Genomic DNA, 23,217 nt, shown 5'->3' with positions numbered 1-23,217 from the left:
GCTCACAAACTGCATGTACATGAAATTGGAAATTAACCTTGAAGGTAAGAAGAGGAAGAAGAAGTACTTGAAGCTGGACGACAGGATGGAGAGAATCGTAAAGAATTATGAAGAGACTGGCAAAATTAGGCCTTGCTTGAAAGCCATTGCTCATATTCAGAAACGGGACTAAAATACGTTAAAAATAATGTCTTAAAAAACTATGAAGACCACTGAGTCCTCGCAGATTACTGAGTTAAAATTATTAAAACATTGAAGCAGCATTATCGGCGCTAATATTAAGTTGCAATTGTAAATAGAGTGTACATTATTTCAGCGTGCTTAGGCTGATTTTACACACGCCAAAATGGTAAATGGCCATTTATCATATTGACGGCCCAAAGCCTGTGCAAATTGTGATGGGAATCAGCCTTTAATGTAAAAATTAAAGAGTGTTTCAAGCCTCACAAAAGTATCCCTATTGTTGTCACGTTAAGATAACTTTTTTCTACCTTCCAATATTATGGCCATACTATTAAATAATTGTGAGTACTAAAATTATTTTCTGAAGCTTCAGAGTCGCAACTATCACCTAAAATATCATGGTTTGTTAAACTGATAGTATACGCTTTTGTAAAAGAAAATGGGAACTGAACCTTTGAATTGCACCTAAAATTGACATCCCAAAACTGATCCTAATGTTGACAATTTTGGCACGTCAAATATTTTTTTTATTTACGTTTGGTTGCAAACATTTATAGTAGATGTAAATTTGCTTAAGTACATTTATATATAGTCCTTTATAAATTAAAATTCCTTACTAAATTGTTGATTATCTTTAAACAGGTCAGTAAAAGCAACTGAAACTAGGCAAGGAGCTTACTACTGAAAATTAATTGTTGCTAAAGAACATCAGAAAATGTATTGAACCTACTTTTCTTATACATCAGAGACTTTTTGAAAAGATATTTGATCGTTTCCTCTGTCACTGACTGTTTAGGCGCCTCTGCAACATTAGTTATTTGATAGTGTAATTTGAGTTGCTTTGCAACACCAGGGATATCTACTTCTAAATTATGTTTGCAGCTGTTCTCATTCCGAATTCTGGAATATTTACTTCGTCTTCTTTGGTGAAGGGATTTCGGAAAATGCATTTAGTAACTCCACTTTAGTGGCACTGTCATCAGTAACATTACCGTCGCTGTGGCGCAGTAAAGGTACTTACTGAGCCTTTCCGCTGGTTTACTTAACATAGGACCAGAATCTCTTTGGGTTTTCCGCCACATTTCTAGAGTGAGTTTCGTTGTTGAAACTATTAAGTGCATCTCGCATTGAAATCCGCACAAAATTTCGAGCCTTCACCAATCTTGGAGATTTTGCGTTCGTCTAAATTGTACGTGCCTTTTGCGGTGCTCCTGCAGCAGCTTTCTGTCGTGTTTTGTGTACCAAGGGGAATCAGTTCCGTCTCTTATTAATTTATTTGGTATGAATATCTCGAGTGCTGTTGATACTATTTCTTTGAACTTAAGCCACATATGGTCTTCATTTACATAGTTTGGATGGATTGGTGACTATCTCTTAGAAAGACCTCAACTTTAGCTGCTTTTATAAATAGATATATTTCGCGTTTAGGTTTGGTGAATTTCTTTGTTACGGAAGTGAGCCTCGCTACGAGTGTGTGTTCACTAATCCCTGTATCTGTCGTGATGCTCAGGATTATTTGTGGCTAAGAGGTCAAGTGTGTTTTCGTAGCCATTTACAATTTGAATGGCCTCGTCAACTAATTGTTAAAAATAATTTAAAAAAAGCATTTAGAACAATTACGGAAGTTGTTTTCTATTTACAATAGGGTATGAAAATGTATTTTTGTCAACATATGGAACGTAGATTGAAATCACTACCAACTATAATTGTATGAGTAGGGTACCTTTTTGTGATGAGACTCAAATTTTCTTTGAACTGTTCAGCAATTGTTTCATCTGAGACAGGGGGTCGGTAAAAGGAGCCAGTTATTAATTTATTCCGGTTGTCGAATATAACCTCTGCCCATACTAAGTCACAGGAACTATCTCCTTCAATGTCGATTGTGAGCTTGAACACACATAACATTATTTTTCCTTAAGTCGTCCTCCTTGTTCCTGTTGTAGTGCAGATAATTACAATTACGGCTTTTCCCTCCAAAACCTAGGATGCTTTCTCTGTGACTCTGTAAATACCAGAGCTAATCAATGTAGAACAACAACGTACGTTACAAGCGTAGCATTCTGTATTACTTCATTTCCTTATTTCTAACATTTTAAAATTGTACGTCGACTTTAGATGACATGTCAATCATAGATGTTCTTGTCTCTATTTAGTGAACGTGTTTTCAGTTATTTTTTTGAACATTGTCCAGCTACACTTTATTAACTAATGATTTTAGAGAGTAAATTAATATTGAGTATGTCGTTCTTCTTTTCAGACATTCACGTACCCATTTCTTCTTTCTTTATTGTCTTTTGGGTGTGCAGTTGTAGTAATTAAAGTAGGGACAAATGCAGTGATAAAAAAGAAATGATTAGCGTGCATTCGCATTCTCGTTACATCGTTCCTTTCTTGTTGCTCCTACGGCGATGGACTGTTTCTATCGCAATCAGTAAGCGTGAAAGGAAGCTACCGTACAGACAGAGGGACCTATATTTATACTTGGCAGAACTAATTACATACTGACATAATCGTCGGTATTGCTTTCGTTTCCCAAACGTTATAAATATTTCGATTTCGAAAAAAAAGCTCTATATTTCGCCAAGATGTCGAAGAAGAAGGCCCCTAACGTACTTGTTGTATCAAGTAAGATGTGGAGACGGCGGTTTGAAAGCGGACAGTAGTACGAGGAAGGGCGTCCCTTACCTGAGAGATCGCTACTCAAGCTACCTGGCGAAGGGGGAAGTGTGGCAAATTTCCGGCGTGGCAAATGTCCGGCATTCGAAGCGATCGGCGGGCGTACTAGAGGCACTGCCTAGCACGTATGTGAAAAGTTTCATGGAATACTTCACTTTGGTTTCCATTTCACAACCAGTCGGAACTTACTTTCTATACATCCCCTCGTATACACTCCCACTTTAAGGTCATGTGTGGAGCATTTATTTCCCTTTTAACCTCTTCCTGCGTAATATATGGCTGAGAAAGATGCGACTGCGCTAGTTATAATTTGTTTTTATCCTTGATCGTAGTTTCCACAGTTGTAAAATTCACGATACAGTGATATAAATTATTATAAAACTATTTCTCACCAAACATATGCGGCAAAACAACGACACAAACAACGTCTGCCATCTTGTCAACTTTTCCGTCCGTCAAAACTTCTGGCAAAGACGTCAAATGCGCTCTATGTTTGGCAAACAGCACTTTACACTGTCAAATACTTGGCAGACATAGTAAAGTTTGACAAATTGTTTGATCTTGTACGGTGCCCGTAAGAGTTCGTCTACGTCGGCAGCGCGAGTTCCCTCAGTCTGGGATCTCGTCTCCCAAGGGAAGGCCTGTACACCGTCTATGGCACAGGCCTCACCGACGTAAGCAGTGAAGCGTAGGGAAGGAACGCCAATAATGCGGCCTGCACCAAACTTGCTAATTGACGTTCCGGCCATCTTGTGCACCAGCTAACTAACATTAATCACAGTTGCGCAAGAACTGAAGGGATGATTTACGAGTTGAAATTCTGTGCGAATAATGGCGGCCCATATGGTAAAAGTTTCCGACCGTCGTAACCATACGATCGGAAATATTTCTTCTGCACCTCCAAGATGAAGCTTCCTCGAAACTAAGTAGGGTTCTGTTCCTGTGATAGGTATTACGTGTATTTAAAAATATAAACTCCTAACTTATAGCGTACACAGAAAAGCTTCAGCTTCGTGCGCAAATTTATCTACTTAGAACCCTTCTAAGTTTTCTATATAGACCTTATAAATATGCTTCCTCTGTGTTGCAGATTTTTTAAGATCTGCTCATCTACTCATATAAATTAAAATGTAGCCAAGACTGCCAATTCAACAATTTATTTAGAAACCAAAATCAAAAACCGTACCCAGAGGTCAGACTGCTTTCATTTCACTTTCCTATTTAATGCTTAAACTTTCTTCCTCATTGGTTATATTCATATGAAGAATTAGATTAGATTATATTTACTTTCATTCCCATTGATCCGTAGTGAGGAGGTCCTCCAGGATGTAGAACATGTCAGAAAAACAACAATACATGACAAATATTTACAACTAAAACAAATGAGCTAACGTACCATTCCACAGGTCCCAAGTGGAATGATCGTCATTTTTAGTGAACACTATGTGATAGAGTCATTTTACAAATACTAATGCACTGAATTTAAAATAAAAAAGTTTTTTATTTATTTACAAAGTAATAAACATGTAATACAGCTACTGTAATACTTATTTACAATGAACACATTACTGTACTGAAATGGTGTAGAAGTTATATATATATATATATATATATATATATATATATATATATATATATATATATATATATATATATATATATATACATTACTGTACTGAAATGGTGCAGAAGTTATATATATATAACTTCTGCACCATTTCAGTACAGTAATGTGTTCATTGTAATGTAGCCAAGACTGCCAATTCAACAATTTATGTAGAAACCAATTTTACTGAGAAATTCATCAATGGAGTAGAAGAGTTGGCCACCAATAAATCCTATAGGCTTCTCTTAAACTGAATTTCATTGGTTGTTAAGCTTTTTATGGCTGCTGGCAAGTTATTGAAAATGTGTGTTCCTGAATAATGCACACCTTTTTGTACAAGGCTAAGTGACTTTAAATCCTTGTGAAGATTATTCTTATTTCTAGTATTGATTCAACGAATCGAGCTGTTGGTTTGAAAAAGTGATATATTTTTAATGACAAATTTCATTAAGGTATAAATATATTGGGAAGCAGTAGTTAGTATCCCTAGTTCCATAAACAGGCTTCTGCAGGATGTTCTTGAGGTCACTCCACATATAACTCTTACTGCACGTTTTTGTGCCCGGAAAAGTTTAGCTTGGCTTGATGAATTACCTCAAAAAATAATCCCATATGATATTATGGAATGAAAGGAAGCATAGTATGCCAGCTTTTTCATTTTTATATCCCCTATGTTTGACACAATTCGCATTGCAAATAGAGATTTGTTAAGACACTTCAACAGTTGTGTGGTGTGCTCCTCCCAGTTGAATTTATAATCAAGCTGTAAGCCAACGAATTTAACACTGTCCACTTCTTCTATCTTCTTGTCATCATATGTTAGAAATATACTCGTGGGGCACCCCTTACAAGTTCTGAACTGCATGTAGTGTGTTTTTTTCAAAGTTTAGTGACAAAGAATTTGGTAGGAACCAGTGATTCACGTCCACAAATATTTTATTAGCTGATCTTTCTAAGACTACACTTCATTTGCTATTTATTGCAATGTTTGTATCATCGGCAAACAAAACTAACTTGGCCTCTAGTAATGTTACCGATGAAAGGTCATTGATATACACAAGAAAATTAAAAGGAAGTACCTCAAAATGGAACCTTGTGGGACCCCACATGTAATTAGTTCCCAGTTGGATGATGCCTGATAGCTTGATACATGTCTCTTTCCTAATAACACCCTTTGTTGCCTGCCAGAGATATAAGATTTGAACCATTTTGCAGCATTTCCTGTTACTCTATAATATTCTAATTTACTTAAAAGGATATTGTGATTTACACAGTCAAATGCCTTTGACAGATCAATTAAGCACATTTTCACTGTAAGTGTAGATAGCCTTCTCAATATCAGAACCCTTTAGAAATCCAAACTGTGACTCTGACAGTATGTTATTTGAGATAAGATGGTTATAAAGCCGACTCTACATTACTTTTTCTAAAATTTTTGAGAATGCTGGCAACAGTGAGATTGGACGGAAATTTGATGTTATTTCTTTATCTCCTTTCAGCATATTTCAACGATTCAGGAAATATTCCACTGATAAGCGACTGGTTACACAGATAGCCTTTTACACACCCATGCACAATCATCGAAATGGCTCTCCATATACTGTATTTACTGGATGTATCTCTGGTGTTTCGGAAGATATTTTCAATTTCGTTTTTGAGCTGCAGAGCTGAAGCCAGCTCAAACAAATACTGTTCATGATGTCTTTCACGCGCAGCCTAACGCTAACAGAAAGCGTAAGTTTGTTTCGGGTTACCAACAAAATTATTTTTAAAGTACTCCATCAGTGGCTGAGGAGCTACCAACAAAATAATTTTTAAAATAAAGGAGCGTTTCTCCAAGACGGTAGCAGTCAGCGCATACTGGTTATTCTTTGTGTTTTACTGTTCCTGTTAATACACATCGATAAAGCAAATATCGCACAAGACAAATGGGGGAGCGCTCTATCGAATGTAAAATTCAGATTCAAATATCGTTCGGAACACCAGAGAAAATGGGCCCAACGACTCTTAGGAGAGATGGTATTAAATGTTTCTTCAGCTACTGGATCGCTAGAAATGCCACACTAATTCCGCTTTGAAAAAATTGTAGCAGGCGCCGGGTGCCGACCTCGAAACAAGTGCAACATCATTTCTGTGGAACAATAGAAAAATACCAATGTTGTACAGTGAACCGCTTGTCATTTTTGTTTTTAGCTCACTCTATAAAATGACTTACCTTAATAATATGAATATTTATATATGTGTTTGGAGAGAGAGAGATTGATTTTTGATTGAGATTTTTACTTTAAGTCGTAACTGGTACCTGAATTCTGGTTGCTGCCTCCTCGAATGATCAGCTTCTGCATAAGTTGGTGACGTATTACAATCTGGAGGAAGTTATTGTTTTTTAAGGTTTAAAATACAACTCTGTAGTTACTTGGTTTGTATGCCTCACTGCTTTTTTCTTTAACTAATTTGTGCCTGATTTTATCCTGAAAAGATCAGTAATGTATGTAAATACCGTAAATGAAAATGTGATTCAAAAAGTACTTGAAGTGAAGTGAAGCGCAGCTGGACAGCAAGAAACTCTTTAGCGCGCAATCCCTGCAACGATAGTATTAGAGAATCTTTGAGTATGGACTCTTAAAAAAAATTTAAAAAATAAAAAAAAACAATTGGTTTATTAAAAAAAATGAGGACTGTTAATCTGTATCTTGTGGAAAGAGGACGTGTTGCTAGGCCGTCGCTCAGAACGTATTGTTACATTTAATGGAAATTGATATTTTAGTAATAAAACATTTATGTATAGAAATTATTTGGAAGTGAAGAATAGAAATATCTCGTTTTTGGAATATCTTGTTGATGCCGTCTATCAATCGACAGAATTGTAAGTGTACAAAGTTCACTAAAATACAGGAAAAGAAATGCATTCTCTATAGTTTTCATTCAATAAGTAACAACCCCTCATAATTTCTTAATTACAGTAATTGGATTATGTTCTTGTACAATAGTATGGTGCTGAACTCCACTGACCAATTTTGATGTAGCAGGATGTGTAGTTTGAAGGAAGTCTGTGTGCTAAACAATCTCCTTTTCTCACGAAAAGCAGATTGCTGTTTGATCTTATTTACTTACAACAGTGGTCCCTTAGGTATGAAAAGCTACGAAAACTTGGGCTCAAAGCTATCCGCAATACGGCCAAGTAACTAACAGAGTCGTATTTAAAACCTTGAAGAACAATAACTTCCTCCAAATTGTAATACGTCACCAACTGGTGCAGAAGCTGATCATTCAAGGAGGCAGCAACCAAAATTCAGGTACCAGTTACGACTTAAAGTAAAAATCTCAATCAAAAATCAAACTCTCTCTCCAAACACATATATAAATATTCATATTATTACTATTAAAAAAGAAGTCATTTTAGGACTCGCTTTTTATTGTATGAGGACTGGGAGAATATTAGGAAAATTTAGTTCATCTATAAAGGAGGCCACGTACAGAACATTAACAGAACACTAGTGTAACCCAACCTTGATTATTGCTATAATGTTTGGGACCCACATAATATCGGTTTAAAGGAAGAGATTGAAGCAATCCAGACGCATATTGCTAAATTTGTTATCGGCAGTTTCGATTAACACGCGAACATTACTGAAAAGGATACGACGCTAGTTTCATTGAGAAACAAATTACTTGGTGAGTGGGGCAGGCACAGCTGTAGAAATCAATTTGGGTGAATAAATAATAGCAGCAGCTACCGTGAGAAGATTTATTGATCTCCTATTGCTTCAAAACTGTGAAGATTCACAACTGAAAAGTCACATCCCCAGGTGCCAAACAATTGACCTTTTTAGACGTGGAAGACGTCCCTAGAATAGGACATCACTGTTTCTTAGAGGGACGGGTTCCATGTCTAAAGGTCAATTGTTTGCCACTGAGGATGTGATTTTGTATTCACGAAAGGTGTTGTGAACCAACAGGAGTCAGTAAATCTTCTCACGTTACCTGTCGTGGTTATTTATCTACTCAAATTATTGTGAAAGTTTAGAGAACCGTCATCTACGACAGGCTACAGACCTATTCTATTGTCATTAATATAAATCTCGTGTAACAGTGCGAAGATAAGATAAGAGAAATGAGGTCTCGTAGAGAAGCATGTAGAGCAGTCGTTCTCAAACTATGGGCGCGACCCCGAGGAGGGGGGGGGGGGGGGGCTCGAATGGCGTGCAAAGGAGGCTCGTTATGTTAGGAAAAGATATACGGGGTTATTACAAATGATTGAAGCGATTTCACAGCTCTACAATAACTTTATTATTTGAGATATTTTCACAATGCTTTGCACACACATACAAAAACTCAAAAAGTCTTTTTAGGCATTCACAAATGTTCGATATGTGCCCCTTTAGGGATTCGGCAGACATCAAGCCGATAATCAAGTTCCTCCCACACTCAGCGCAGCATGTCCCCATCAATGAGTTCGAAAGCCTCGTTGATGCGAGCTCGCAGTTCTGGCACGTTTCTTGGTAGAGGAGGTTTAAACACTGAATCTTTCACATAACCCCACAGAAAGAAATCGCATGGGGTTAAGTCGGGAGAGCGTGGAGGCCATGACATGAATTGCTGATCATGATCTCCACCATGACCGATCCATCGGTTTTCCAATCTCCTGTTTAAGAAATGCCGAACATCATGATGGAAGTGCGGTGGAGCACCATCCTGTTGAAGGATGAAGTCGGCGCTGTCGGTCTCCAGTTGTGGCATGAGCCAATTTTCCGCGGGCTACGCGTGAAACTTGCCCGCACGCGTTCAACCGTTTCTTCGCTCACTGCAGGCCGGCCCGTTGATTTCCCCTTACAGAGGCATCCAGAAGCTTTAAACTGCGCATACCATCGCCGAATGGAATTAGCGGTTGGTGGATCTTTGTTGAACTTCGTCCTGAAGTGTCGTTGCACTGTTATGACTGACTGATGTGAGTGTATTTCAAGCACGACATACGCTTTCTCGGCTCCTGTCGCCATTTTGTCTCACTGCGCTCTCGAGCTCTCTGACGGCAGAAACCTGAAGTGCGGCTTCAGCCGAACAAAACTTTCAGAGTTTTTCTACGTATCTGTAGTGTGTCGTGACCATATGTCAATGAATGGAGCTACAGTGAATTTATGAAATCGCTTCAATCATTTGTAATAGCCCTGTATATTCTTAGTAACAAACAATTAGGTTTATTTTTTGTCGAACAAACGACATGCTGCTGATCTGGTTTGAATCCAGCCCGACGTCGGCGTTAACGCCAGACTTGGACGACGACAGTGAATTTTGAGTGGCTCTTTCTGCTATTCCTCCACGTCTTGAAAAACTTTGTTCTCAAAAGCAAGCTCTTCCATCACTCTGAACGTTTTATTTTAAATTTTTAATGCTCTTGTTTGCTGAATAATACTAATAATACTTAATTTCATAGTTTCCGAATAAAGAAAACAAATTTGTTCCGTATTTTCGTTATAAGAACCACGTTATTTTTGGTTTCTGCTACATAAAAACCCTTTTAAATTGAGTTTGGTAAACATAATAAGGAAAAATATAGATATCATTATTTTTATCAATAACAATTGGCAGGGGGGCCTGATACTATTTTTCCCAGTGAAGGGAGGCCCAGGGGAAAAAGGTTTGAGAACCACTGATATAGACAATCGTTTTTCCCTCTATCCATCGGCGAGTGGAACAAGAAAGGGATTGACTAACAGTGTTAGGGGTTATCCACTTGCAATGCACCGTATGTTGACTAGAGGTGTACGTCTGTAGATGTAGATGAAGCGGGTTTCGAATCACTGGTCGGTCATCCTAATGTAAAGACTGGAGTTACGGATGGCGAGCGTACGGAGTCGGTCGTAGGTGTGTAGTGATTAGAAATCCAGCAGTGATGTGTCTATGGGTCAACAGAAAATGTTCAAATTTGTGTGGATTCCTAAGGGACCAAAATGTTGAGGTCATCGGTCGCGAGACTTAACACACTACTCAAACTAACTTATGCTAAGAACAACACACACACACACACACACACACACACACATGTCCGAGGCAGGACTCGACCCTCCGGCGGGAGGGGCCGTACAATGCGTCACATGATGCCTCAAACCCCGTCAAGTCAAGATCTTGCATTCTACAAAAATACTATAATATTTTAAGGAAAGTCATTAAAATGTCTACAAATATTCGCGTCCTAACAGAAGTTAGTGACACAGATAATAATGTTAAAACGTAATGGAATACTGTCAAACGGACAGCATACCACATCAATTGAACTAAATGATAATGTTCTGATTTATGATTCACAAGCTGCAAGTATTTTAAAAATTTCTTTCTAAACGTAGCAGCCAAAATGGTTCAGTTGAAGAAAAAACAGAATACGTTGAAAACGTCATACCACAAAACTTCAAGCAGCTAGAAGTAACACCAACATCCTCCACTCAAATTGACAGAATCATAAAAATTCTGAAAAGAGAAAGATCCTATTGTGTTCGTGGACTTTCAACCAGAACTCCGTACAGTTGTTTTAACGTTACAAGTAACGTCCTTAGTGACATACGTAATGCGTCACTGGCACAGAGAATTTTTTCAGACAGATTATCGTCTAATTTTCGCACAGGCATCTTTTTCCAATACATTCGAGAAAGTAATGCACTCAAGAGTGTCTCACATTTAAGTAGAAACAATTTACTTAACAAATTACAGTTTGGATTCCAGAAGGTTTGCTCGAATGAGAACGTTATTTATACTTTCACTCACTAAATACTACAATCCTTAAATAATAAAACACCACCAGTTGGTATTTTTTTCGAAAGCGTTGGTTTGGGTCGACGATGTTACTCTTTTAGAATAACGTAAGTGTTAAGGAAGTGATAGCTTGGCACACAACTAGATGGAATCATACTTAAACAGAGTACAAAAGTTGTGCAGCCGACACTACCGTTACTATAAAGCCTATTAGAGGATAAGTAACACAAGAGATTGTTTATGGTGGTTTTTTTTTTCAAAGAATTATTAAATGTTTATCTGAAAACTCACTCTCCCTAAATTTAAAGCGAACACATTACATTCAACGCTTTTTTTTCGTACATCCATATTTAAACTGGATGAAGGTGGGACACAGCTGGTACAATTTTTGTTAAAAATGAAACTCCTCCAGCTGTACTTAAGATTTTATATTTATGTGGCTGCTAGTTTCGACGTTGCGTCAACGCCATCTTCAGGCCCGTACACTTTGATGAAATCAATTGTGTGTGGCTCAGTACTAGAAGTCCGCGGTGAGACCAACACATGCTCCATATGGAGGGCGGGCGGTAACTAGTTTCCAATCTCCCATGAAAAGAAAGAAAAACACTTCTATCGGGCACTACATCTGTCGATGACTCTCCATCTCACGTACCAAGAACTTTCATTAATAAGTGTTGGTGTGTCACTGAGCAAACGCTTTTTGGAAGTGTAGGAATACTGCACCCAACTATTTGCCAAGATTCTTGGCTTTTAAGGATGTTGTGTGGGAAGAGTGTTAGTGAAGTTTCGTATGACCGATGTTTTCGGAATCCATGCTGCTTGGCACGGAGGAGGATCTTCTGTTCAAGGTATCTCATTTCGTCTGCCTTCAGTAGATGTTGTAAAAGTCTACAGCAGATGGATCTCAATGATACTGTATGTTGTTTCGTGGATCACGTCAAATACTCGTCTTGTAGACGGACAGGGCTTGTACATTCTTTCAACAGCTGGGCACAGTTTTTCGTTATTGTCAAGGGAGAGGTTAACTAATGTATACCGGGTGATCAAAAAGTCAGTATAAATTTGAAAACTTAATAAACCACGGAATAATGTAGATAGAGAGGTAAAAATTGACACACATGCTTGGAATGACATGGGGTTTTATTAGACCAAAAAAAATTGCTAGACGCGTGAAAGATCTCTTGCGCGCGTCGTTAGGTGATGATCGTGTGCACAGCCGCCACTTTCGTCATGCTTGGCCTCCCAGGTCCCCAGACCTCAGTCCGTGCGATTATTGGGTTTGGGGTTACCTGAAGTCGCAATTGTATCGTGATCGACCGACAACTCTAGGGATGCTAAAGACAACATCCGAAGCCAATGCCTCACCATAACTCCGGACATGCTTTACAGTGCTGTTCACAACACTATTCCTCGACTACAGCTATTGTTAAGGAATGATAGTGGACATATTGAGCATTTCCTGTAAAGAACATCATTTTTGCTTTGTCTTACTTTGTTATGCTAATTATTGCTATTCTTATCAGATGAAGCGCCATCTGTCGGACATTTTGTGAACTTTTGTATTTTTTTTTCCTAATAAAACCCCATGTCATTACAAGCATGTGTGTCAATTTGTACCTCTCTATCTACATTATTCCATGATTTATTCAGTTTTCAAATTTATACTGACTTTTTGATCTCCCGGTATATCCACATAGATGCTGACAGGAGTTTCTTTGGGCATGTGGTCTTTTCCAGTTTTAATATTTATAATAGTTTTCCGACCTCACAGAGGCCTATAACAATTTCGATTCTTATGTCATCTATGAGTGGACACAAACTTTGTTGCCATTGAAATCCTTAGCATGCGGTTTAATTTCTTTGGGTTTTAGAGGCACTTTTCGATATGAATCTACTACGGTAGTCATTGAAAGCTTCACGCACTATCCTTTCAACTGGAGAAAAAGAGTTTCTTTTACCATACAGTAGAAGACCGTAATGCGTGAACAAGACCCGAGGATGCTTTTATTTTGTAGTGGTTGCTAAATTACTCTGATGTCGACAAATTGACGTCCTGAAGCTCAAAACGTGTACAGTGTCTGCTATCCACACTTCATTCAAGGGCTACAAATGAAAGTTTCTACGTCCACCAGACACCGAAACCGTCTTCTTTGAATGGGATGGAACCGCATTCTCAAGATTTGGTGACAGCCAAGGGCTCTACATGAGAAGTGTATTTACTTGCCTAGCCCCAGCATAGATCCGCGTCTGTCTCTAGCACATTCAGATTCACAAGTCAAGTAAGAATCGCTGTCAAAAGATTATGAGCCGAAAAATGTCAAATTTACGACGTGTTAATTTCTCTCTGTCTTCATATTTGACAGATAAGATGTGTTACTGCTATCAGTGCTCCGAACCACATAAACTGCGCGTACATTAATAGATCCACTGTCTGCCGGTGATTCAGTAGCAGTGTAATCAAACTCGCAATGACGTATCGTGTACATTAAGAGAGTTTGCTCTCGCCCAGAGCGATTGCAGAGAGCTTTTAACCACACTTTCCAAATAAACGCACTTCGGAAACGCCGGTGCTGGATAAACGACGGTGGCGAAAGAGATGTCGAGCATGGCGCACAGTCGAAAAGCTGACCATGTGTTTCTTGTCAAATGGACTAACCGGCTGTTTATTGCTCTGTAGCCTACGTGTGTAAATATTATTTCTTTCAAGTGGTCCATGTCAATGCTGATGGATTTCTTGCACGGCGGCTCTAATGCCAATATGTGTCCAGTATGTTATGAATAGTGGATGGCTGACATACGGAATCCCTGTTTCCTGACTCATGGTTCTACTGATATTGCTCTCTGAGGAGAGTGCTTGACAGTTGTTTCTTGTGACAGTTAAATGATATTTTGTGCGGTCAAGTGTTATGAGTGCTTGTGTAGTGCAATTCTTGTGGTGAAGTTGGTCATTAAGCAGCCAAAAATATAGAGTGTGCGGTTGTTTCTTTCTCCTCCGCTGAGAAGTGTAGTGTTTTATGCACCTCCTTTATGCTGTGTTCCTACGGCCATCGACGGCACACACATGGAACTACTAACACTTGCAAGATCCCCTCGCTTCTAAACTGATACTGTTATTACTCAGCTTAGCCGCGAGTCCGTAGGGGGTGGTATATGTGACGTACAGTATAACTGGTCAGCATTTCCAACCGGAATTTGCGAGTGTAAGTCGGACCTTCCTTAATCCGCCTTGGTGGGGCGTGTCGTCGGATTTCCTCCTACCTGTGCGCGGTGCAGCTCTCGTAAATGTCGTCCCGTGCAGGTTCTTCATTGGCGCCTTGGATGTCTTTGTCGGTGGAAGCTAATTATCTGAAATTGCTGTCGATCAACTTTGGGGTATCTATTTACTCGAAATTAACATTGAAAATGCCGTAATATCACTTTCATTCCTATTGGATCAACAATGAAACACTCATGTTACAAACTACTCGTAACCGAGAGCATGGCTACCATCGAACAAGACAGGAAGAGCTCTTAAAACAGACTGCCGACTTTGGCGCGCAGTCCGTATCTCTTACTAGTTTCGTCACAGTTCGTAGATTTCCGATCAAGTCCGTACTTACTAAGATATGCATTTGTTAATGCAGGGCTTCCCAACCTGTGGTCCGCGGATCCCTTAGGGGTCCGCCCGCTCTTTCTATGGGGTCCAGGACCACCTTTCACCAAATCGTGTAAAATAATGAGTAAAATTACTGAATAAAAATGTCAAATTCATCACTATTTTTTTTCGTGTGATCCCCAAGCAGCCTTTGCGGTTCGTAAGTGAGAACGCATATACAGTTTAGTGCCGGAGAATGCGGCTTCTCTGATCGACTGTTTAGCAACAATACGGTGGTCCTTTGTGCGCCGGCTCACGGCGCTAGATGCTCTGAAACCTTCTACGCATGCGCGGAGCGAGCTTTGTCGACCAATCACAGTGCTCGCTTGTATGCGGCCCCAGGCATCATTCAATGTTAAACTTGCTTTGTCAGTGCACTACCTATTACATAAGTCGACTTTTGACCAGTTTATTACTTCTATCATGGATTGGTGGCTGAAGTGAGGATCACTGGAGAAGGGTGCGGTTTCTCCATCGCCGTCACAACAAGGGAAGTTTCCAGTTAAAATGAATGAGGAGGGAGGACGACCAAAGGAAGACTTTACATACATTTGAACATTTTTCTTCGGATTTCACGACCCCCCCCCCCCCCTCCACACACACACACACACGACTGTTACGAAATATGCATGCTTACACAGCAGTAGCCAAATAGTGGAAGTGAACAGACCATAAGCGGCAGCTTGTCAGCAGCGAACAGTTTGGACGTGACGTTGATTGCTCTTGGAGGAAGGCAGCTTCAACATGTGAAATTTCAGTTACCAAGTAATATTGAACAAAGTGAGTAAATCCACTAGTAAGTGTCTGGATGCAATGGAAATTCAAATTGGATCGTTAATTTCAAGTTGTTTTCATTCATCTCTAAACCAAAGACTATTGATACTTCGAGGGGAGGGGGGGAGGGGGGGCATTGGGAACATGGCACTTGCATTAAGAAGCTTTCAGTTCCCATGGGTTTCGCTCTGAAATTTAAAGTTATTGTGCTCTTGACTGACTAAGGGTCCGCCATGGATTTTCGACTGAAGAAGGGGTCCGCCAGCTGAAAAGGTTGGGAAGCCTTGTGTTAATGAACGGGTGTGAATTTTAACGAGGCAAAATTATGATAAATAGTTTTAAACATCCAGAGGCTCCTTCTAGTATTCATATTGTCATAAATGACTTTAATTATTAAATGTAAATAAACAAAATCGATGACTTTGGAGCCAAGATGGCGGTACTTCCCGTCACGTATATATCCCAGGCTGACACTTGTTGCTACGGTCCAGCGCCGAGCCCCACCCCACTACGCGCGACATATGGTCGCTTCGTCACCTAGCCAGCCAGCGTGGGAAATGCTCTCCGACTTTCCAAATAAAGGAACACCTAAATCTTTCCGTTCGAGCTCTGATTTCTCTTATTTTATTATGATGATCATTTCTCCCTACGTAGGTGGGTGTCAACAAAATATTTACGCACTCGGAAGAGAAAGTTGGTGATTTGAAATTTCGTAAATAGAAGTCGCCGCAAAGAAAACCGCTTTTCTTTCAGTGATTGCCACCCCAACTCGTATATCATATCTGTGACACACTCACCCCTATTGCGCGATAACACGAAACGGGCTGCTCTTCTTTGCACTTTTTCGATCTCCTCCGTCAATCCTACCTGGTAAGGATGCTACACTGCGCAGCAATATTCCAGCAGAGGATCGACAAGTTTCTTTAGTGGGTTTGTCGCATCTTCTAAGTGTTCTGCCAACAAAGCGCAGTCTTTGTTTCGTCTTCCCCACAATATTATCTATGTGGTCTTTCCAATTTAAGTTGCTCGTAATTGTGATTCCCAGGTATTTAGTGGAAATGACAGCCCTTAGATTTGTGCGATTTATCGGCTTTCTTTTAGTACCCATGTGGACGACCCAGCACTTTTCTTTGTTTAGTGCCAATTGCCACTTTTCGCAGCATACAGAAATTATCTCTAGATCATTTTGGAATTTTAATTGATCGTCTGATGATTTTACTAGACGGTAAACTACAGCGTCATCTGCAAACAATGTAAGGGGTCTGTTCAGATTATCACCTAGATCATTTATGTAAATCAGGAACACCAGAGGGCCTATTACAACACCTTGCGGAACGCCAGATATCACTTCTGTTCTACTCGATGATTTACCGTTTATCACTACAACTGTGACCTCTCTTAGAGGATATCGCGAATCCAGTCAGAAAACTGAGACGACACTCCATAAGCACGCAATTTGATTAACAGTCGCTTGCGAGGAACGGTATCAAAAGCCTTCTGGAAATCTAGGAATATGGAATCGATCCGAGATCCCTTGTAGACAGCGCTCATTACTTCATGGGAATAAAGAACTAGCTGGGTTGCACAAGAACGATATTTTCTGGACTGTTGGTTACGTATCAATAAGTCATTTCTTCAGGGTGATTCATAATGTTCGAGTACAGTATATGCTCCAAAATCCTACTGCAAATTGAGGTCAGTAATATGGGTATGTAATTCAATGGGTTACTCCCGTTTCCTTTCTTGAATATTGGTGTGACCTGTTCTACTTTCCAGTCTTTAGGTACAGACCATTCGTCAAGTGAGCGGTTGTATACGATTGCTAGGGTGGCCAAATCATTTGTTCGAATTGAGCAAACTATACTTCAAATCAGTCGCAATCAACTGTGACTCGGTGACATGGCGCAGTGTCATCCATTAAAACCGGATCGTTGCTTGGTAACATGAAGTTCATGAATAACTGCAGATGCTCTCCAAATAGTCGAACATATCCATTTCAAGTGAACGGTCGGTTCAGTTGGACCAGACAACCCACCCTGTTCCATGTAAACATAGCGCACAACATTATGGAGTCTAATGGCTAGCGTTGCTCCCTCTGGATCACGGGGTCCCGGGTTCGATTCCCAGCAGAGTTGGGGATTTTTCTCTGCCTGGGGACTGGGTATTTGTGTTGTCGTCATCATTTCATCATCATCATTCGTGACAGTGTCTAGATTGGATTGAGAAAAAATTGGACTGTGTAAAAATTGGGACTTTGTACGGGCGCTGATGACCGCGCAGTTGAGCGCCCCTCAAACCAAACATCGTCATCATCATCATCACAACGTTATGGAGCCACCACGGGCTTGCACAGTGCCTTGTTGACAACTTGAGTCCATGGCTTCGTGGGGTCTGCGCCACTCGCTCCATACCATCAGCTCTTACCAACTAAAATCGGGATTCAGATCACCAGACCGCAGTTTTCCAGTCGTGCAGGGTCCAACCAATATGGTGAAGAGCCCAGGAGAGGCCCTGCTGTTAGCAAAGGCACTCACGTCGGCCATCTGCTGCCACAGCCCATTAACACCAGATTTCGCCGCACAGTCCTAACGCATACTCTCGTCGTACGTCCCACATTGATTTCTACGGTTATTTCATGCAGTGTTGCTTGTCTGTTAGCACTGGCAACTCTACACAAACGCCGCTGCTGTCGTTCGTTAAGTGAAGGCCGTCAGCCACTGCGTTTCCCGTGGTGAGAGGTAATGTCTGAAATTTGGTATTCTCAACACACTCTTGACACTCTGGATCTCGGAATATTGAATTTCCCAATGATTTCCGAAATGGAATGTCCCATGTGTCTAGCTTCAACTACTAATCCACGTTCACAGTCTGCTAATTCCTGTCGTGCGGCCATTATCACGTAGGAAACATTTTGACACGAATCACCTGAGTGCAAATGATAGCTCCGCCAATCCACTGCCCCTTTGTAACTTGTGTACGCGATATTATCGCCATCTGTATAAGTGCATGTTGCTGTCCCATGACTTCTCACCTAAGTGTACAATCAGACCAGCCCCATTCCGTGCAGAAATGTTGTTTCTGAGTTGTAGGGTTTGGCGGTGTAACGGGGAGTAGAAAGACCATACGGTGTTGTGCTAAACTTAACTGAACGGATAAGAAAGACCTTCTTTAGAGCCGATTTCCATGTCCGGCACACAGGGAAACTGTGTAAGAACATCAGTTTTTGCTGCTTTTAGTGGACTTGTCTGAAGATATACCACTGCACGTGGAATCATTGCCAGCTAATAATACATATATGCGTTTTGCATTGCAGATTTTCCAACTGCCTTCACTGATTCACGCCACTTTGGAAATGACCCCAGCATTTTTGCAAGACAGTGAAGTGGACTTCCCGTCAATTTAACAAGGGCACATTTACTCAACTCGAATGCTGGGCATCTTAAAAATAACTGTCTCGTGTGGTTGACTGATGATTGTGTATAAAGTGTGATGCAGTTCCCATATGATGAAAGATTCACGTAATACAGCAGTGATTTTGCTCCGAGTGGATTTGACAAATTCTCGGTAAATTTCTGGACGTATGTGGCACTAGAAGTCTACGCACATTTCACGCAGTACAAATAAATTATGAGAACGGTGGTTTGTGAGCGTAGAGCTAGCGTCCAATAGTGTCCCAGAAGTATTCCATCTGGTTCAGATCAGGTGAATTTCATAGCCAAGACGCCAACGTGAGTTTATTATCACGCTCCTTAAACGACTGTAGCAGTGTTCTGGCCTTGTGGCGCCGACATTTACGCTGCTGGAAGATGCTACGGCCGTCGAGGAAGATTTAAAGCACAAATGGAAGCAATTGGTTCGCGCAGTCCACAGCAATAACTGCGCCCTCGATTACTACAACAGTTCCTATGGAAGACAAAGTGAATATCCCTGCACAGCATCATACTGCCCCCACCAGTTTGCGTCCGTGGCTCGGTGCACGTTTCCGAGCAGCTGTTCGCCTGGATGACGGCAATCCCGACACGACTATGTAACTGATGTAACAAGAAACGTGATTCATCCGTCCAGGTGGCGCGTTTCCACTCATCCACGACCCAGTATCGATGATCTCGTGCCTACCGCAATCATAATTCATGATGTCGTGTGATCAACATGGGAACAATTAGGGGGCGTCTGATGCGGATCTTCACGTTCAGAACACAGGGTGTTCCAAAAAGAATATACGTATTTCGAACAGAACGCATGTATTTATTAATCAAAGACGTACAACTATGAAAGTTGAGAGAGATATTTACGAATCTTTGAAGTTAGTCGGCAAGAATCAGAACAACCAGGAGCACCTCCGAAGATGTCCAAAGTAGTTTTGGACGAAACGTCAGGGATAGAAGAGTTCCATGGACCACGGCCATGCAATCCGGGAGAATTATTGGCAGCTGAAACACCCGGTCGTGAAAGCCTTCATTGTATAATCTTGCAGATGTTCAACATGTCTCCTACCAGTGACAGGAACAATATCACATCGACACTCGAATTCCTTTCATGCACGGCTAAGCTTATCCATCATCATTGATGGTATGGCAGTACGGATCCGGTCCTTCATGTCTTCTAGCTTCTGAGGCAGTGTTGGTGGGTAAACGTTGTGCTTAATGAAACTTCACAGGAACAGTTTACAGGGCCAATAGTAAAATACCAACAGCCGTTATTTTGGTTTCATTTGTTAGGCAACCAGTTTCGACATTACATTATGCCATCTTGAGGTCTGCATGCCGTCTGTAATGCCGAAACTGGTTGCCTAACAAATATAACAAAAATAATGGCTGTTGGTACTTTACTATTGGAAATCGACCAGCCAAAGTCCCGTACATAGGATGGAGTTACATTTATTGACGTTGTTGTTGTGGTCTTCAGTCGAGAGACTGGTATGATGCAGCTCTCCATGCTACTCTGATCTGTGCAAGCTTCTTCATCTCCCAGTACCTACTGCAACCTATATCTTTCTGAATCTGTTTAGTGTATTCATCTCTTGGTTTCCCTTGTAACGTTGTTGCTTTAATTTGCTATGAAAGCGGTGCTGCTACTCAAGACAATAAAAGTGGGTTAAAAGCTGTGAGCTGTCTGGGGAAGTTAACCTTGCATTACTGGGCAACTGTTTCACCAGATATCCAGTCTAGCTTACCAAATTCCCAACCAGACTAACATTAATTATAATCTTTTAATAGTCATACGACAACCGGTGATATATATATATATATATATATATATATATATATATATATATATATATATATATATATATATATATATAAAAGAGAATTTAAATAAAAAGAAATAAATCAGTTTATATTTGGAAATTTATTTTAACATTGATCATTGAAATTTCAGCATATTAAACTTGAGTCATAACTAAGCTGGTGTCTTATTTAGGATTGTGTGAATGTGAGTTTGTAATCTTACGTAACACATCAAATAGGGAGCCAAGATTGGGAGACTACATACAACACTGCATTCATAAAATAACACACGAAGAACGTTGAAACATATGCAAGAGGAAATTAACCACAACCAACCGATTCAATTTTCACCCAAAGAAGTTACGTTCGTAGCACAATCCTGTCCGTCATGTAATTACCACACACTGGTATACTAAATTCATACTAACTCTCTGTGAAATCTTCCCGAAAAGAATAGCTGAGGGCTACTTTGATGATTACACCATATGCTTCACGTGGTCAACCTGGTTTACACAAAGAGTGTAACTCCACAATAATTTTGATAATTAAAATAAATTAGATCGAAAAGCAATTTACAAAAGAAAAACCTCGAACTGGTTACTAACGTCTTACTATTAACCTGATGGGTCAAACAATTGTATAAGCACGTGGTACTGGTCTCACAAAGTACACCCCACGTGGGTTGAACATAAAGAAAAGTTGCTATATTGAAAAATATTGTCAAGACGAGAAGTTATAATCTCACGCACATTCGCATTTAAGATTGATGATCTTAGAGTTACTGATCAACACGTGGTTCCACTTTACTCACGAAGTAGTGACAAAGCAACTACTGGAATATATTCTGAACTTCACACGAGAATTACACTGCGCTGCAATTTAAGATAACATTAGATATTTTAGAGCTAAACCTGAAATAAAGGTGATTAAATTTTCAGTTAGGCTGAACTTAAGAAATCCATTGTTCTACGGACTTAGCAGACACGCGCTTAGCCGGAGATCTTACCACTTCAGACGCTCGCCACGGACAAACCGACTGGTCCCTTCCTGAGGGTGGCTCACAAATACAAACGGAAGTGGCCAGAGGGGCAGCTTCCTATACCAACATGACAAGGGATGGACAGGACCATACTAAGGATAGAAACCTCTTTGCTTTTAGAAAGCGTAGCTACCTGTTCCGACGTTGGTCCTACTGTTCTCTAGCAGACAGGCTTGTCTGCTACCCTCAAGCATGCAACCAGAAATACATTTGCTCATTCATCCTCTCACACAGAAGGGAAGGGGGATGACAGTATCTTATCGTATACAGTATATAAAAGAAAGCGGATGTAGGTTCCTTATGAGACTGTGTAAAACGCCAATAATAGGATTCTTATGCATCATTCACAGTATTAGGGGGCTGTTTGTTGATCTTGTTGAGACTGATTACCTCAAATATTTGTTAATGTATAAATTCAGCCAAGATCATATAGAGATGTAGGTTTGGTTGGAATAATAATCCTTCTGCTTTGCAGTTCCGTTCTGCTTACAGGCAACTGCTAGTGAGGAATGAGATAAAATGTAAAAGCACTGGGAACTGTTCATCAGAATCTGTAACTCCATTATTGTCTTGGAAAAAGGATATGTTTCAAGAAATATGGTTTGATCCCGTTATATTTTCAAAAAGTTGAGTGAATGATATTGATATTGGCCTTGTATCTGACTTGAATGAAATTTGGTCTCACATACCAGACCATGACTATATTCAGTCACCCTCCATCCTGACAGAATATTCAGAAAATATTGTAGTGTACATAGCTGGCTATGTTGTGCAGCATTTGAAAAATGTTGTAATGTGTTCAACGTGTGTTTCTTCCCTTTTTGGAACTTACGATGATTTAATGTATAACAAGTTTTTAAGAAGGAAAAATAATGGAGGTTTGACAATACCTTCACATAGTGTTGTAATAGTATGTTCTCAGTGCGAAATTATTTTAAGAGAAATACAAGCTGTAAATGGAGGAAAGCCACCTAGAGGCAATGTTAAACTTGTAGTGGAAATTAAAGTACTGGAGAAACTACAGCACTTCAGTGTATTTTAAGAATTGAATGTCCATGCCAGAGACAATTTACTGCCAGAAAATCATATTGTACTACTATTAAGGGCCATAATTTCATGTTATATGAAAATCAGATTGCATCATGTAGCAGGTAGTTACAATTTTACTCTTCACAAAGAAATGCTAAGGCAACACTTAAATAAATCTGTTTTGTTCCTTAATCAATAATAAAGTGGTTTAAAATTAGAATGCTTTTCATTTGTAAACTTTGAATAAAAAATCTTGAAGTTTCATAAGACAGCTTGCTGCATTTGGTTGGAATATAATACAAAC

This window comes from Schistocerca cancellata, chromosome 8 (assembly GCF_023864275.1).
Source record: "Schistocerca cancellata isolate TAMUIC-IGC-003103 chromosome 8, iqSchCanc2.1, whole genome shotgun sequence".
Taxonomy (NCBI): domain Eukaryota; kingdom Metazoa; phylum Arthropoda; class Insecta; order Orthoptera; family Acrididae; genus Schistocerca; species Schistocerca cancellata.
The sequence above is the reverse complement of the archived record's forward strand: the minus strand, read 5'-3'. Positions refer to the sequence as shown.